General features: G+C 41.8%; 13 non-coding genes across 13 annotated transcripts; all 13 read right to left on the bottom strand.

Annotated features, from left to right (window-relative positions):
- Positions 1 to 355: 355 nt before the first annotated feature.
- On the bottom strand, positions 356 to 546 carry LOC142186757 (U2 spliceosomal RNA). Its single transcript, XR_012712305.1, has one exon. It is a non-coding gene; the product is annotated as a U2 spliceosomal RNA (small nuclear RNA).
- A 613-nt stretch (positions 547 to 1159) lies between these two features.
- On the bottom strand, positions 1160 to 1350 carry LOC142186756 (U2 spliceosomal RNA). The gene has a single exon (XR_012712304.1). It is a non-coding gene; the product is annotated as a U2 spliceosomal RNA (small nuclear RNA).
- Positions 1351 to 1963: 613 nt separating this feature from the next.
- Positions 1964 to 2154, bottom strand: LOC142186755 (U2 spliceosomal RNA). The gene has a single exon (XR_012712303.1). It is a non-coding gene; the product is annotated as a U2 spliceosomal RNA (small nuclear RNA).
- A 614-nt stretch (positions 2155 to 2768) lies between these two features.
- LOC142186758 (U2 spliceosomal RNA) lies at positions 2769 to 2959 on the bottom strand. The gene has a single exon (XR_012712306.1). It is a non-coding gene; the product is annotated as a U2 spliceosomal RNA (small nuclear RNA).
- Positions 2960 to 3572: 613 nt separating this feature from the next.
- Positions 3573 to 3763, bottom strand: LOC142186754 (U2 spliceosomal RNA). The gene has a single exon (XR_012712302.1). It is a non-coding gene; the product is annotated as a U2 spliceosomal RNA (small nuclear RNA).
- Positions 3764 to 4376: 613 nt separating this feature from the next.
- LOC142186752 (U2 spliceosomal RNA) lies at positions 4377 to 4567 on the bottom strand. Its single transcript, XR_012712300.1, has one exon. It is a non-coding gene; the product is annotated as a U2 spliceosomal RNA (small nuclear RNA).
- A 613-nt stretch (positions 4568 to 5180) lies between these two features.
- On the bottom strand, positions 5181 to 5371 carry LOC142186751 (U2 spliceosomal RNA). The gene has a single exon (XR_012712299.1). It is a non-coding gene; the product is annotated as a U2 spliceosomal RNA (small nuclear RNA).
- A 614-nt stretch (positions 5372 to 5985) lies between these two features.
- Positions 5986 to 6176, bottom strand: LOC142186750 (U2 spliceosomal RNA). The gene has a single exon (XR_012712298.1). It is a non-coding gene; the product is annotated as a U2 spliceosomal RNA (small nuclear RNA).
- A 613-nt stretch (positions 6177 to 6789) lies between these two features.
- Positions 6790 to 6980, bottom strand: LOC142186749 (U2 spliceosomal RNA). Its single transcript, XR_012712297.1, has one exon. It is a non-coding gene; the product is annotated as a U2 spliceosomal RNA (small nuclear RNA).
- A 613-nt stretch (positions 6981 to 7593) lies between these two features.
- On the bottom strand, positions 7594 to 7784 carry LOC142186748 (U2 spliceosomal RNA). Its single transcript, XR_012712296.1, has one exon. It is a non-coding gene; the product is annotated as a U2 spliceosomal RNA (small nuclear RNA).
- A 613-nt stretch (positions 7785 to 8397) lies between these two features.
- On the bottom strand, positions 8398 to 8588 carry LOC142186747 (U2 spliceosomal RNA). The gene has a single exon (XR_012712295.1). It is a non-coding gene; the product is annotated as a U2 spliceosomal RNA (small nuclear RNA).
- Positions 8589 to 9201: 613 nt separating this feature from the next.
- Positions 9202 to 9392, bottom strand: LOC142186746 (U2 spliceosomal RNA). Its single transcript, XR_012712294.1, has one exon. It is a non-coding gene; the product is annotated as a U2 spliceosomal RNA (small nuclear RNA).
- A 613-nt stretch (positions 9393 to 10005) lies between these two features.
- LOC142186745 (U2 spliceosomal RNA) lies at positions 10006 to 10196 on the bottom strand. The gene has a single exon (XR_012712293.1). It is a non-coding gene; the product is annotated as a U2 spliceosomal RNA (small nuclear RNA).
- Positions 10197 to 10784: the final 588 nt, after the last annotated feature.

Raw genomic sequence — 10784 nt, 5'->3', positions numbered from 1 at the left:
TTTTGCGAATCTGCATAAACCACTCCCACCGTTTGACCACACCCATTCAAGTGTCCGGTCAAGTGCAAGTTCAGAAATAAATTTATGCCCAAAAATTTTAAAAGAATTCAATGCATTTAAAATTGAATAAAATGGCAGCAAATCAGACACTTTGCAGCAGTAATGTCATTTGCAATCAATCAATCAATCAATCAATCAATCAAAGAAAATAATTAATGAAGTACCTTTCAGGTAGAGTCAGTCACAGCATCAGGCCACGTCCAACTGTCAATTTTCTCTTTGCTAGCTTGCCAGGTGCAGCAATCTTCTCTGTTGGTCGGTCAGTCCTCTGTCTCTTTCTTTCAACTGAATTGGAAAGGGGTGCACCGATCCTGGAAGTAATGCAATACCAGGTCAATGCGTGGAGTGGACAGAGCAAGCTCCGATTCCAGCTCCCTGTTCTAAAAATCCATTTAATATATGGTCCCCAGATAGGGGACGTATCAGATATTAAACTGATAAGAACAGATACTACACTTGATCTTAGCCAGAAGGCCGAGAAGCGATGGCAAGCGCTCGGCACCTGTTCTGGCGCCCTTCCGTGTTCACTGTGCACCGCTCAAGGTGTGCACCATGCTGCTGCAGCCCTATTTTGTTTTTTTTTTTGTTTTTTTTTCCTTTCCCTTAATGAAGTAGAAATCAATTAGCTTGTGCAGGTTTTCCCTACCTGCCACCAAAAGTGAAAAAAAAGAAAAGAAAAACTTTTGTGCAAGGCAAAGTGACATGTGCAAATGTTATCTTGTGACGCCAGCGGATTTTGCCGAATTTTGCGAATCTGCATAAACCACTCCCACCGTTTGACCACACCCATTCAAGTGTCCGGTCAAGTGCAAGTTCAGAAATAAATTTATGCCCAAAAATTTTAAAAGAATTCAATGCATTTAAAATTGAATAAAATGGCAGCAAATCAGACACTTTGCAGCAGTAATGTCATTTGCAATCAATCAATCAATCAATCAATCAATCAAAGAAAATAATTAATGAAGTACCTTTCAGGTAGAGTCAGTCACAGCATCAGGCCACGTCCAACTGTCAATTTTCTCTTTGCTAGCTTGCCAGGTGCAGCAATCTTCTCTGTTGGTCGGTCAGTCCTCTGTCTCTTTCTTTCAACTGAATTGGAAAGGGGTGCACCGATCCTGGAAGTAATGCAATACCAGGTCAATGCGTGGAGTGGACAGAGCAAGCTCCGATTCCAGCTCCCTGTTCTAAAAATCCATTTAATATATGGTCCCCAGATAGGGGACGTATCAGATATTAAACTGATAAGAACAGATACTACACTTGATCTTAGCCAGAAGGCCGAGAAGCGATGGCAAGCGCTCGGCACCTGTTCTGGCGCCCTTCCGTGTTCACTGTGCACCGCTCAAGGTGTGCACCATGCTGCTGCAGCCCTATTTTGTTTTTTTTTTTGTTTTTTTTTCCTTTCCCTTAATGAAGTAGAAATCAATTAGCTTGTGCAGGTTTTCCCTACCTGCCACCAAAAGTGAAAAAAAAGAAAAGAAAAACTTTTGTGCAAGGCAAAGTGACATGTGCAAATGTTATCTTGTGACGCCAGCGGATTTTGCCGAATTTTGCGAATCTGCATAAACCACTCCCACCGTTTGACCACACCCATTCAAGTGTCCGGTCAAGTGCAAGTTCAGAAATAAATTTATGCCCAAAAATTTTAAAAGAATTCAATGCATTTAAAATTGAATAAAATGGCAGCAAATCAGACACTTTGCAGCAGTAATGTCATTTGCAATCAATCAATCAATCAATCAATCAATCAAAGAAAATAATTAATGAAGTACCTTTCAGGTAGAGTCAGTCACAGCATCAGGCCACGTCCAACTGTCAATTTTCTCTTTGCTAGCTTGCCAGGTGCAGCAATCTTCTCTGTTGGTCGGTCAGTCCTCTGTCTCTTTCTTTCAACTGAATTGGAAAGGGGTGCACCGATCCTGGAAGTAATGCAATACCAGGTCAATGCGTGGAGTGGACAGAGCAAGCTCCGATTCCAGCTCCCTGTTCTAAAAATCCATTTAATATATGGTCCCCAGATAGGGGACGTATCAGATATTAAACTGATAAGAACAGATACTACACTTGATCTTAGCCAGAAGGCCGAGAAGCGATGGCAAGCGCTCGGCACCTGTTCTGGCGCCCTTCCGTGTTCACTGTGCACCGCTCAAGGTGTGCACCATGCTGCTGCAGCCCTATTTTGTTTTTTTTTTTGTTTTTTTTTCCTTTCCCTTAATGAAGTAGAAATCAATTAGCTTGTGCAGGTTTTCCCTACCTGCCACCAAAAGTGAAAAAAAAGAAAAGAAAAACTTTTGTGCAAGGCAAAGTGACATGTGCAAATGTTATCTTGTGACGCCAGCGGATTTTGCCGAATTTTGCGAATCTGCATAAACCACTCCCACCGTTTGACCACACCCATTCAAGTGTCCGGTCAAGTGCAAGTTCAGAAATAAATTTATGCCCAAAAATTTTAAAAGAATTCAATGCATTTAAAATTGAATAAAATGGCAGCAAATCAGACACTTTGCAGCAGTAATGTCATTTGCAATCAATCAATCAATCAATCAATCAATCAAAGAAAATAATTAATGAAGTACCTTTCAGGTAGAGTCAGTCACAGCATCAGGCCACGTCCAACTGTCAATTTTCTCTTTGCTAGCTTGCCAGGTGCAGCAATCTTCTCTGTTGGTCGGTCAGTCCTCTGTCTCTTTCTTTCAACTGAATTGGAAAGGGGGTGCACCGATCCTGGAAGTAATGCAATACCAGGTCAATGCGTGGAGTGGACAGAGCAAGCTCCGATTCCAGCTCCCTGTTCTAAAAATCCATTTAATATATGGTCCCCAGATAGGGGACGTATCAGATATTAAACTGATAAGAACAGATACTACACTTGATCTTAGCCAGAAGGCCGAGAAGCGATGGCAAGCGCTCGGCACCTGTTCTGGCGCCCTTCCGTGTTCACTGTGCACCGCTCAAGGTGTGCACCATGCTGCTGCAGCCCTATTTTGTTTTTTTTTTTGTTTTTTTTTCCTTTCCCTTAATGAAGTAGAAATCAATTAGCTTGTGCAGGTTTTCCCTACCTGCCACCAAAAGTGAAAAAAAAGAAAAGAAAAACTTTTGTGCAAGGCAAAGTGACATGTGCAAATGTTATCTTGTGACGCCAGCGGATTTTGCCGAATTTTGCGAATCTGCATAAACCACTCCCACCGTTTGACCACACCCATTCAAGTGTCCGGTCAAGTGCAAGTTCAGAAATAAATTTATGCCCAAAAATTTTAAAAGAATTCAATGCATTTAAAATTGAATAAAATGGCAGCAAATCAGACACTTTGCAGCAGTAATGTCATTTGCAATCAATCAATCAATCAATCAATCAATCAAAGAAAATAATTAATGAAGTACCTTTCAGGTAGAGTCAGTCACAGCATCAGGCCACGTCCAACTGTCAATTTTCTCTTTGCTAGCTTGCCAGGTGCAGCAATCTTCTCTGTTGGTCGGTCAGTCCTCTGTCTCTTTCTTTCAACTGAATTGGAAAGGGGTGCACCGATCCTGGAAGTAATGCAATACCAGGTCAATGCGTGGAGTGGACAGAGCAAGCTCCGATTCCAGCTCCCTGTTCTAAAAATCCATTTAATATATGGTCCCCAGATAGGGGACGTATCAGATATTAAACTGATAAGAACAGATACTACACTTGATCTTAGCCAGAAGGCCGAGAAGCGATGGCAAGCGCTCGGCACCTGTTCTGGCGCCCTTCCGTGTTCACTGTGCACCGCTCAAGGTGTGCACCATGCTGCTGCAGCCCTATTTTGTTTTTTTTTTTGTTTTTTTTTCCTTTCCCTTAATGAAGTAGAAATCAATTAGCTTGTGCAGGTTTTCCCTACCTGCCACCAAAAGTGAAAAAAAAGAAAAGAAAAACTTTTGTGCAAGGCAAAGTGACATGTGCAAATGTTATCTTGTGACGCCAGCGGATTTTGCCGAATTTTGCGAATCTGCATAAACCACTCCCACCGTTTGACCACACCCATTCAAGTGTCCGGTCAAGTGCAAGTTCAGAAATAAATTTATGCCCAAAAATTTTAAAAGAATTCAATGCATTTAAAATTGAATAAAATGGCAGCAAATCAGACACTTTGCAGCAGTAATGTCATTTGCAATCAATCAATCAATCAATCAATCAATCAAAGAAAATAATTAATGAAGTACCTTTCAGGTAGAGTCAGTCACAGCATCAGGCCACGTCCAACTGTCAATTTTCTCTTTGCTAGCTTGCCAGGTGCAGCAATCTTCTCTGTTGGTCGGTCAGTCCTCTGTCTCTTTCTTTCAACTGAATTGGAAAGGGGTGCACCGATCCTGGAAGTAATGCAATACCAGGTCAATGCGTGGAGTGGACAGAGCAAGCTCCGATTCCAGCTCCCTGTTCTAAAAATCCATTTAATATATGGTCCCCAGATAGGGGACGTATCAGATATTAAACTGATAAGAACAGATACTACACTTGATCTTAGCCAGAAGGCCGAGAAGCGATGGCAAGCGCTCGGCACCTGTTCTGGCGCCCTTCCGTGTTCACTGTGCACCGCTCAAGGTGTGCACCATGCTGCTGCAGCCCTATTTTGTTTTTTTTTTTGTTTTTTTTTCCTTTCCCTTAATGAAGTAGAAATCAATTAGCTTGTTCAGGTTTTCCCTACCTGCCACCAAAAGTGAAAAAAAAGAAAAGAAAAACTTTTGTGCAAGGCAAAGTGACATGTGCAAATGTTATCTTGTGACGCCAGCGGATTTTGCCGAATTTTGCGAATCTGCATAAACCACTCCCACCGTTTGACCACACCCATTCAAGTGTCCGGTCAAGTGCAAGTTCAGAAATAAATTTATGCCCAAAAATTTTAAAAGAATTCAATGCATTTAAAATTGAATAAAATGGCAGCAAATCAGACACTTTGCAGCAGTAATGTCATTTGCAATCAATCAATCAATCAATCAATCAATCAAAGAAAATAATTAATGAAGTACCTTTCAGGTAGAGTCAGTCACAGCATCAGGCCACGTCCAACTGTCAATTTTCTCTTTGCTAGCTTGCCAGGTGCAGCAATCTTCTCTGTTGGTCGGTCAGTCCTCTGTCTCTTTCTTTCAACTGAATTGGAAAGGGGTGCACCGATCCTGGAAGTAATGCAATACCAGGTCAATGCGTGGAGTGGACAGAGCAAGCTCCGATTCCAGCTCCCTGTTCTAAAAATCCATTTAATATATGGTCCCCAGATAGGGGACGTATCAGATATTAAACTGATAAGAACAGATACTACACTTGATCTTAGCCAGAAGGCCGAGAAGCGATGGCAAGCGCTCGGCACCTGTTCTGGCGCCCTTCCGTGTTCACTGTGCACCGCTCAAGGTGTGCACCATGCTGCTGCAGCCCTATTTTGTTTTTTTTTTTTGTTTTTTTTTCCTTTCCCTTAATGAAGTAGAAATCAATTAGCTTGTGCAGGTTTTCCCTACCTGCCACCAAAAGTGAAAAAAAAGAAAAGAAAAACTTTTGTGCAAGGCAAAGTGACATGTGCAAATGTTATCTTGTGACGCCAGCGGATTTTGCCGAATTTTGCGAATCTGCATAAACCACTCCCACCGTTTGACCACACCCATTCAAGTGTCCGGTCAAGTGCAAGTTCAGAAATAAATTTATGCCCAAAAATTTTAAAAGAATTCAATGCATTTAAAATTGAATAAAATGGCAGCAAATCAGACACTTTGCAGCAGTAATGTCATTTGCAATCAATCAATCAATCAATCAATCAATCAAAGAAAATAATTAATGAAGTACCTTTCAGGTAGAGTCAGTCACAGCATCAGGCCACGTCCAACTGTCAATTTTCTCTTTGCTAGCTTGCCAGGTGCAGCAATCTTCTCTGTTGGTCGGTCAGTCCTCTGTCTCTTTCTTTCAACTGAATTGGAAAGGGGTGCACCGATCCTGGAAGTAATGCAATACCAGGTCAATGCGTGGAGTGGACAGAGCAAGCTCCGATTCCAGCTCCCTGTTCTAAAAATCCATTTAATATATGGTCCCCAGATAGGGGACGTATCAGATATTAAACTGATAAGAACAGATACTACACTTGATCTTAGCCAGAAGGCCGAGAAGCGATGGCAAGCGCTCGGCACCTGTTCTGGCGCCCTTCCGTGTTCACTGTGCACCGCTCAAGGTGTGCACCATGCTGCTGCAGCCCTATTTTGTTTTTTTTTTTGTTTTTTTTTCCTTTCCCTTAATGAAGTAGAAATCAATTAGCTTGTGCAGGTTTTCCCTACCTGCCACCAAAAGTGAAAAAAAAGAAAAGAAAAACTTTTGTGCAAGGCAAAGTGACATGTGCAAATGTTATCTTGTGACGCCAGCGGATTTTGCCGAATTTTGCGAATCTGCATAAACCACTCCCACCGTTTGACCACACCCATTCAAGTGTCCGGTCAAGTGCAAGTTCAGAAATAAATTTATGCCCAAAAATTTTAAAAGAATTCAATGCATTTAAAATTGAATAAAATGGCAGCAAATCAGACACTTTGCAGCAGTAATGTCATTTGCAATCAATCAATCAATCAATCAATCAATCAAAGAAAATAATTAATGAAGTACCTTTCAGGTAGAGTCAGTCACAGCATCAGGCCACGTCCAACTGTCAATTTTCTCTTTGCTAGCTTGCCAGGTGCAGCAATCTTCTCTGTTGGTCGGTCAGTCCTCTGTCTCTTTCTTTCAACTGAATTGGAAAGGGGTGCACCGATCCTGGAAGTAATGCAATACCAGGTCAATGCGTGGAGTGGACAGAGCAAGCTCCGATTCCAGCTCCCTGTTCTAAAAATCCATTTAATATATGGTCCCCAGATAGGGGACGTATCAGATATTAAACTGATAAGAACAGATACTACACTTGATCTTAGCCAGAAGGCCGAGAAGCGATGGCAAGCGCTCGGCACCTGTTCTGGCGCCCTTCCGTGTTCACTGTGCACCGCTCAAGGTGTGCACCATGCTGCTGCAGCCCTATTTTGTTTTTTTTTTTGTTTTTTTTTCCTTTCCCTTAATGAAGTAGAAATCAATTAGCTTGTGCAGGTTTTCCCTACCTGCCACCAAAAGTGAAAAAAAAGAAAAGAAAAACTTTTGTGCAAGGCAAAGTGACATGTGCAAATGTTATCTTGTGACGCCAGCGGATTTTGCCGAATTTTGCGAATCTGCATAAACCACTCCCACCGTTTGACCACACCCATTCAAGTGTCCGGTCAAGTGCAAGTTCAGAAATAAATTTATGCCCAAAAATTTTAAAAGAATTCAATGCATTTAAAATTGAATAAAATGGCAGCAAATCAGACACTTTGCAGCAGTAATGTCATTTGCAATCAATCAATCAATCAATCAATCAATCAAAGAAAATAATTAATGAAGTACCTTTCAGGTAGAGTCAGTCACAGCATCAGGCCACGTCCAACTGTCAATTTTCTCTTTGCTAGCTTGCCAGGTGCAGCAATCTTCTCTGTTGGTCGGTCAGTCCTCTGTCTCTTTCTTTCAACTGAATTGGAAAGGGGTGCACCGATCCTGGAAGTAATGCAATACCAGGTCAATGCGTGGAGTGGACAGAGCAAGCTCCGATTCCAGCTCCCTGTTCTAAAAATCCATTTAATATATGGTCCCCAGATAGGGGACGTATCAGATATTAAACTGATAAGAACAGATACTACACTTGATCTTAGCCAGAAGGCCGAGAAGCGATGGCAAGCGCTCGGCACCTGTTCTGGCGCCCTTCCGTGTTCACTGTGCACCGCTCAAGGTGTGCACCATGCTGCTGCAGCCCTATTTTGTTTTTTTTTTTGTTTTTTTTTCCTTTCCCTTAATGAAGTAGAAATCAATTAGCTTGTGCAGGTTTTCCCTACCTGCCACCAAAAGTGAAAAAAAAGAAAAGAAAAACTTTTGTGCAAGGCAAAGTGACATGTGCAAATGTTATCTTGTGACGCCAGCGGATTTTGCCGAATTTTGCGAATCTGCATAAACCACTCCCACCGTTTGACCACACCCATTCAAGTGTCCGGTCAAGTGCAAGTTCAGAAATAAATTTATGCCCAAAAATTTTAAAAGAATTCAATGCATTTAAAATTGAATAAAATGGCAGCAAATCAGACACTTTGCAGCAGTAATGTCATTTGCAATCAATCAATCAATCAATCAATCAATCAAAGAAAATAATTAATGAAGTACCTTTCAGGTAGAGTCAGTCACAGCATCAGGCCACGTCCAACTGTCAATTTTCTCTTTGCTAGCTTGCCAGGTGCAGCAATCTTCTCTGTTGGTCGGTCAGTCCTCTGTCTCTTTCTTTCAACTGAATTGGAAAGGGGTGCACCGATCCTGGAAGTAATGCAATACCAGGTCAATGCGTGGAGTGGACAGAGCAAGCTCCGATTCCAGCTCCCTGTTCTAAAAATCCATTTAATATATGGTCCCCAGATAGGGGACGTATCAGATATTAAACTGATAAGAACAGATACTACACTTGATCTTAGCCAGAAGGCCGAGAAGCGATGGCAAGCGCTCGGCACCTGTTCTGGCGCCCTTCCGTGTTCACTGTGCACCGCTCAAGGTGTGCACCATGCTGCTGCAGCCCTATTTTGTTTTTTTTTTTGTTTTTTTTTCCTTTCCCTTAATGAAGTAGAAATCAATTAGCTTGTGCAGGTTTTCCCTACCTGCCACCAAAAGTGAAAAAAAAGAAAAGAAAAACTTTTGTGCAAGGCAAAGTGACATGTGCAAATGTTATCTTGTGACGCCAGCGGATTTTGCCGAATTTTGCGAATCTGCATAAACCACTCCCACCGTTTGACCACACCCATTCAAGTGTCCGGTCAAGTGCAAGTTCAGAAATAAATTTATGCCCAAAAATTTTAAAAGAATTCAATGCATTTAAAATTGAATAAAATGGCAGCAAATCAGACACTTTGCAGCAGTAATGTCATTTGCAATCAATCAATCAATCAATCAATCAATCAAAGAAAATAATTAATGAAGTACCTTTCAGGTAGAGTCAGTCACAGCATCAGGCCACGTCCAACTGTCAATTTTCTCTTTGCTAGCTTGCCAGGTGCAGCAATCTTCTCTGTTGGTCGGTCAGTCCTCTGTCTCTTTCTTTCAACTGAATTGGAAAGGGGTGCACCGATCCTGGAAGTAATGCAATACCAGGTCAATGCGTGGAGTGGACAGAGCAAGCTCCGATTCCAGCTCCCTGTTCTAAAAATCCATTTAATATATGGTCCCCAGATAGGGGACGTATCAGATATTAAACTGATAAGAACAGATACTACACTTGATCTTAGCCAGAAGGCCGAGAAGCGATGGCAAGCGCTCGGCACCTGTTCTGGCGCCCTTCCGTGTTCACTGTGCACCGCTCAAGGTGTGCACCATGCTGCTGCAGCCCTATTTTGTTTTTTTTTTTGTTTTTTTTTCCTTTCCCTTAATGAAGTAGAAATCAATTAGCTTGTGCAGGTTTTCCCTACCTGCCACCAAAAGTGAAAAAAAAGAAAAGAAAAACTTTTGTGCAAGGCAAAGTGACATGTGCAAATGTTATCTTGTGACGCCAGCGGATTTTGCCGAATTTTGCGAATCTGCATAAACCACTCCCACCGTTTGACCACACCCATTCAAGTGTCCGGTCAAGTGCAAGTTCAGAAATAAATTTATGCCCAAAAATTTTAAAAGAATTCAATGCATTTAAAATTGAATAAAATGGCAGCAAATCAGACACTTTGCAGCAGTAATGTCATTTGCAATCAATCAATCAATCAATCAATCAATCAAAGAAAATAATTAATGAAGTACCTTTCAGGTAGAGTCAGTCACAGCATCAGGCCACGTCCAACTGTCAATTTTCTCTTTGCTAGCTTGCCAGGTGCAGCAATCTTCTCTGTTGGTCGGTCAGTCCTCTGTCTCTTTCTTTCAACTGAATTGGAAAGGGGTGCACCGATCCTGGAAGTAATGCAATACCAGGTCAATGCGTGGAGTGGACAGAGCAAGCTCCGATTCCAGCTCCCTGTTCTAAAAATCCATTTAATATATGGTCCCCAGATAGGGGACGTATCAGATATTAAACTGATAAGAACAGATACTACACTTGATCTTAGCCAGAAGGCCGAGAAGCGATGGCAAGCGCTCGGCACCTGTTCTGGCGCCCTTCCGTGTTCACTGTGCACCGCTCAAGGTGTGCACCATGCTGCTGCAGCCCTATTTTGTTTTTTTTTTTGTTTTTTTTTCCTTTCCCTTAATGAAGTAGAAATCAATTAGCTTGTGCAGGTTTTCCCTACCTGCCACCAAAAGTGAAAAAAAAGAAAAGAAAAACTTTTGTGCAAGGCAAAGTGACATGTGCAAATGTTATCTTGTGACGCCAGCGGATTTTGCCGAATTTTGCGAATCTGCATAAACCACTCCCACCGTTTGACCACACCCATTCAAGTGTCCGGTCAAGTGCAAGTTCAGAAATAAATTTATGCCCAAAAATTTTAAAAGAATTCAATGCATTTAAAATTGAATAAAATGGCAGCAAATCAGACACTTTGCAGCAGTAATGTCATTTGCAATCAATCAATCAATCAATCAATCAATCAAAGAAAATAATTAATGAAGTACCTTTCAGGTAGAGTCAGTCACAGCATCAGGCCACGTCCAACTGTCAATTTTCTCTTTGCTAGCTTGCCAGGTGCAGCAATCTTCTCTGTTGGTCGGTCAGTCCTCT

Source organism: Leptodactylus fuscus, unplaced genomic scaffold (genome assembly GCF_031893055.1).
Source record: "Leptodactylus fuscus isolate aLepFus1 unplaced genomic scaffold, aLepFus1.hap2 HAP2_SCAFFOLD_1145, whole genome shotgun sequence".
NCBI lineage: Eukaryota > Metazoa > Chordata > Amphibia > Anura > Leptodactylidae > Leptodactylus > Leptodactylus fuscus.
The sequence above is the reverse complement of the archived record's forward strand: the minus strand, read 5'-3'. Positions and strand labels throughout refer to the sequence as shown.